This window comes from Phyllobates terribilis, unplaced genomic scaffold (genome assembly GCF_046119375.1).
Source record: "Phyllobates terribilis strain yellow unplaced genomic scaffold, ASM4611937v1 Scaffold_2168__1_contigs__length_158237, whole genome shotgun sequence".
Classification (NCBI taxonomy): Eukaryota; Metazoa; Chordata; class Amphibia; order Anura; family Dendrobatidae; genus Phyllobates; species Phyllobates terribilis.
In genome coordinates, this window is record NW_027364926.1 from 130,438 (window position 1) to 137,028 (window position 6,591).

The window sequence follows — 6,591 nt, forward strand, 5'->3', positions numbered from 1 at the left end:
ACTCGGGGTACAGGAGAATGACACTGATAATGGGGGTACAGAATAATGACACTCTGGGTACAGGATAATGATACTCGGGGTATAGGATAATGACACTCGGGGTACAGGATAATGACACTTGATGTACAGGATAATGACACTCAGTGTACAGAATAATGACCCTTGGTGTACAGGATAATGACACTCGGGGTACAGGATAATGACACTGATAATGGGGGTACAGAATAATGACACTCTGGGTACAGGATAATTATACTCGGGGTATAGGATAATGACACTCGGGGTACAGGATAATGACACTGACATTGGGGGTACAGGAAAATGACACTCGGGGTACAGGAAAATGACACTCGGGGTACAGGATAATGACACTCAGGGTACAGGATAATGACACTGACACTCGGGGTACAGGATAATGACACTGAAACTCGGGGTACAGGATAATGACGCTGACACTCGGGGTACAGGATAATGACACTCGGGGTACAGGATAATGACACTGACACTCGAGGTACAGGATAATGACACTGGGGGTACAGGATAATGACACTCGGCGTACAGGATAATGACACTGACACTCGGGGTACAGGATAATGACACTTGGTGTACAGGATAATGACACTCGGGGTACAGGATAATGACACTGACACTGGGGGTACAGGAAAATGACACTCGGGGTACAGGATAATGACACTCGGGGTACAGGATAATGACTCTTGGTGTACAGGATAATGACACTCGGGTTACAGGATAATGACACTGACACTCGGGGTATAGGATAATGACACTCGGGGTACAGGATAATGACACTGACACTGTGGGTACAGGAAAATGACACTCGGGGTACAGGATAATGACACTCAGGGTACAGGATAATGACACTCGGGGTACAGGATAATGACGCTGACACTCGGGGTACAGGATAATGACACTGACACTCGGGGTATAGGATAATGACACTCGGGGTACAGGATAATGACACTCGGGGTAAAGGATAATGACGCTGACACTCGGGGTACAGGATAATGACACTGACACTCGGGGTATAGGATAATGACACTCGGGGTACAGGATAATGACACTCGGGGTACAGGATAATGACATTGACACTCGGGGTATAGGATAATGACACTCGGGGTACAGGATAATGACACTGACACTGGGGGTACAGGAAAATGACACTCGGGGTACAGGATAATGACACTCGGGGTACAGGATAATGACACTCGGGGTACAGGATAATGACACTGACACTCGGGGTACAGGATAATGACACTTGGTGTACAGGATAATGACACTCGGGGTACAGGATAATGACACTCGGGGTACAGGATAATGAAACTGACACTGGGGGTACAGAATAATGACACTCGGGGTATAGGATAATGACACTGACACTCGGGGCACAGGATAATGACACTTGGTGTACAGGATAATGACACTCGGGGTACAGGATAATGACACTCGGGGTACAGGATAATGACATTGACACTCGGGGTACAGGATAATGACACTCGGGGTACAGGATAATGACATTGACACTCGGGGTATAGGATAATGACACTCGGGGTACAGGATAATGACACTCGGGGTACAGGATAATGACACTGACACTGGGGGTACAGGATAATGACACTCAGGGTACAGGATAATGACACTTGGGGTACAGGATAATGACACTTGGTGTACAGGATAATGACTCTCGGGGTACAGGATAATGACACTCAGGGTACAGGATAATGACACTCAGGGTACAGGATAATGACACTCGGGGTATAGGATAATGACACTGACACTCGGGGTACAGGATAATGACACTCGGGGTACAGGATAATGACGCTGACACTCGGGGTACAGGATAATGACACTGACACTCGGGGTATAGGATAATGACACTCGGGGTACAGGATAATGACACTCGGGGTACAGGATAATGACATTGACACTCGGGGTACAGGATAATGACACTCGGGGTACAGGATAATGACACTCGGGGTACAGGATAATGACGCTGACACTGTGGGTACAGGAAAATGACACTCGGGGTACAGGATAATGACACTCGGGGTACAGGATAATGACATTGACACTTGGTGTACAGGATAATGACACTCGGGGTACAGGATAATGACACTGACACTGGGGGTACAGGAAAATGACACTCGGGGTACAGGATAATGACACTCGGGGTACAGGATAATGACATTGACACTTGGTGTACAGGATAATGACACTCGGGGTACAGGATAATGACACTGACACTGGGGGTACAGGAAAATGACACTCGGGGTACAGGATAATGACACTCGGGGTACAGGATAATGATACTTGGTGTACAGGATAATGACACTCGGGGTACAGGATAATGACACTTGGTGTACAGGATAATGACACTCGGGGTACAGGATAATGACACTCGGGGTACAGGATAATGACACTCGGGGTACAGGATAATGAAACTGACACTGGGGGTACAGAATAATGACACTCGGTGTACAGGATAATGACACTGACACTCGGGGTACAGGATAATGACACTGACACTCGGGGTACAGGATAATGATACTTGGTGTACAGGATAATGACACTCGGAGTACAGGATAATGACATTGACACTCGGGGTATAGGATAATAACACTCGGGGTACAGGATAATGACACTGACACTGGGGGTACAGGATAATGACACTCAGGGTACAGGATAATGACATTGACACTCGGGGTATAGGATAATGACACTGACACTCGGGGTATAGGATAATGACACTCGGGGTACAGGATAATGACGCTGACACTCGGGGTACAGGATAATGACACTGACACTCGGGGTATAGGATAATGACACTCGGGGTACAGGATAATGACACTCGGGGTACAGGATAATGACATTGACACTCGGGGTATAGAATAATGACACTCGGGGTACAGGATAATGACACTGACACTGGGGGTACAGGAAAATGACACTCGGGGTACAGGATAATGACACTCGGGGTACAGGATAATGATACTTGGTGTACAGGATAATGACACTCGGGGTACAGGATAATGACACTTGGTGTACAGGATAATGACACTCGGGGTACAGGATAATGACACTCGGGGTACAGGATAATGACACTCGGGGTACAGGATAATGAAACTGACACTGGGGGTACAGAATAATGACACTCGGGGTACAGGATAATGACACTGACACTCGGGGTACAGGATAATGACACTTGGTGTACAGGATAATGACACTCGGGGTACAGGATAATGACACTCGGGGTACAGGATAATGACATTGACACTCGGGGTACAGGATAATGACACTCGGGGTACAGGATAATGACATTGACACTCGGGGTATAGGATAATGACACTCGGGGTACAGGATAATGACACTCGGGGTACAGGATAATGACACTGACACTGGGGGTACAGGATAATGACACTCAGGGTACAGGATAATGACACTTGGTGTACAGGATAATGACACTCGGGGTACAGGATAATGACACTCGGGGTACAGGATAATGTAACTTTCTTTATTTACAATAATTATTGACCTTTTCATCATTTGTTTCCTGATCCATCGGCCTCGCCCACACTACTCCTCCCGTCATCCCCGCCCACACTACTCCTCCCGTCATCCTCGCCCACACTGCTCTTCCTGTCGTCCTCGCCTACACTACTCCTCCCGTCGGCCTCACCCACACTACTCCTCCCGTCGTCCTCGCCCACACTACTCCTCCCGTCATCCTCGCCCACACTGCTCCTTCCGTCGTCCTCGCCCACACTGCTCTTCCCGTCGTCCTCGCCCACACTACTCCTCCCTTCGTCCTCTCCCACACTACTCCTCCCGTGGTCCTCGCCCATACTACTAATCCAATTGGCCTCGCCCACACTACTCCTCCCGTCGTCCTCGCCCACACTACTCCTCCCGTCGTCCTCACCCATACTACTACTCCAATTGGCCTCGCCCACACTACTCCTCCCGTCGTCCTCGCCCACACTACTCCTCCTGTCGTCCTCGCCCACACTACTCCTCCCGTCGTCCTCGCCCACACTACTGCTCCCGTCATCCTCGCCCACACTGCTCCTTCCGTCGTCCTCGCCCACACTGCTCTTCCCGTCGTCCTCGCCCACACTACTCCTCCCTTCGTCCTCTCCCACACTACTCCTCCCGTGGTCCTCGCCCATACTACTAATCCAATTGGCCTCGCCCACACTACTCCTCCCGTCGTCCTCGCCCACACTACTCCTCCCGTCGTCCTCACCCATACTACTACTCCAATTGGCCTCGCCCACACTACTCCTCCCGTCGTCCTCGCCCACACTACTCCTCCCGTCGTCCTCGCCCACACTACTCCTCCCGTCGTCCTCGCCCACACTACTCCTCCCGTCATCCTCGCCCATGCTACTACTCCAATTGGCCTCGCCCACACAACTCCTCCCGTCGTCCTCGCCCACACTGCTCCTCCCGTCGTCCTCGCCCACACTGCTCCTCCCGTCGTCTTCGCCCATACTACTCCTCCCGTCGTCCTCGCCCACACTGCTCCTCCCGTCGTCCTCGCCCACACTGCTCCTCCCGTCGTCCTCGCCCATACTACTCCTCCCGTCGTCCTCGCCCACACTACTCCTCCCGTCGTCCTCGCCCACACTGCTCCTCCCGTCGTCCTCGCCCACACTGCTCCTCCCGTCGTCCTCGCCCACACTACTCCTCCCGTCTTCCTCGCCCACACTACTCCTCCCGTCGTCCTTGCCCACACTACTCCTCCCGTCGTCCTCGCCCATACTACTACTCCAATTGGCCTCGCCCACACTACTCCTCCCGTCGTCCTCGCCCACACTACTCCTCCCGTCGTCCTCGCCCACACTACTCCTCCCGTCATCCTCGCCCACACTACTCCTCCCGTCGTCCTCGCCCACACTGCTCCTCCCGTCGTCCTCGCCCACACTACTCCTCCCTTCGTCCTCGCCCACACTACTCCTCCCGTCGTCCTCGCCCATACTACTACTCCAATTGGCCTTGCCCACACTACTCCTCCCGTCGTCCTCGCCCATGCTACTACTCCAATTGGCCTCGCCCACATTACTCCTCCCGTCGTCCTCGCCCACACTGCTCCTCCCGTCATCCTCGCCCACACTACTCCTCCCGTCATCCTTGCCCATACTACTCCTCCCGTCGTCCTCGCCCACACTACTCCTCCCTTCGTCCTCGCCCATACTACTCCTCCCGTCGTCCTCGCCCACACTACTCCTCCCGTCGTCCTCGCCCACACTGCTCCTCCCGTCGTCCTCGCCCACACTACTCCTCCCGTCGTCCTCGCCCACACTACTCCTCCCGTCGTCCTCACCCACACTACTCCTCCCGTCGTCCTCGCCCACACTACTCCTCCCGTCGTCCTTGCCCACACTACTCCTCCCGTCGTCCTCACCCACACTACTCCTCCCGTCGTCCTTGCCCACACTACTCCTCCCGTCGTCCTCGCCCATACTACTACTCCAATTGGCCTCGCCCACACTACTCCTCCCGTCGTCCTCGCCCACACTACTCCTCCCGTCGTCCTCGCCCACACTGCTCCTTCCGTCGTCCTCGCCCACACTACTCCTCCCGTCGTCCTCGCCCACACTGCTCCTCCCGTTGTCCTCGCCCACACTGCTCCTCCCGTCGTCCTCGCCCACACTACTCCTCCCGTCGTCCTCGCCCACACTACTCCTCCCGTCGTCCTTGCCCACACTACTCCTCCCGTCGTCCTCGCCCACACTACTCCTCCCGTCGTCCTCACCCATACTACTACTCCAATTGGCCTCGCCCACACTACTCCTCCCGTCTTCCTCGCCCACACTACTCCTCCCGTCGTCCTCGCCCACACTACTCCTCCCGTCATCCTCGCCCATACTACTACTCCAATTGGCCTCGCCCACACTACTCCTCCCGTTGTCCTCGCCCACACTGCTCCTCCCGTCGTCCTCGCCCACACTACTCCTCCCGTCGTCCTCGCCCATACTACTACTCCAATTGGCCTCGCCCACACTACTCCCGTCGTCCTCGCCCACACTACTCCCGTCGTCCTCGCCCACACTACTCCTCCCGTTGTCCTCGCCCATGCTACTACTCCAATTGGCCTCGCCCACACTACTCCTCCCGTCGTCCTCGCCCACACTGCTCCTCCCGTCGTCCTCGCCCACACTGCTCCTCCCGTCGTCCTCGCCCATACTACTACTCCCGTCGTCCTCTCCCACACTACTCCTCCCGTCGTCCTCGCCCACACTGCTCCTCCCGTCGTCCTCGCCCACACTGCTCCTCCCGTCTTCCTCGCCCACACTACTCCTCCCGTCGTCCTTGCCCACACTACTCCTCCCGTCGTCCTCGCCCATACTACTACTCCAATTGGCCTCGCCCACACTACTCCTCCCGTCGTCTTCGCCCACACTACTCCTCCCGTCGTCCTCGCCCACACTACTCCTCCCGTCATCCTCGCCCACACTACTCCTCCCCTCGTCCTCGCCCACACTGCTCCTCCCGTCGTCCTCGCCCACACTACTCCTCCCTTCGTCCTCGCCCACACTACTCCTCCCGTCGTCCTCGCCCATAGTACTACTC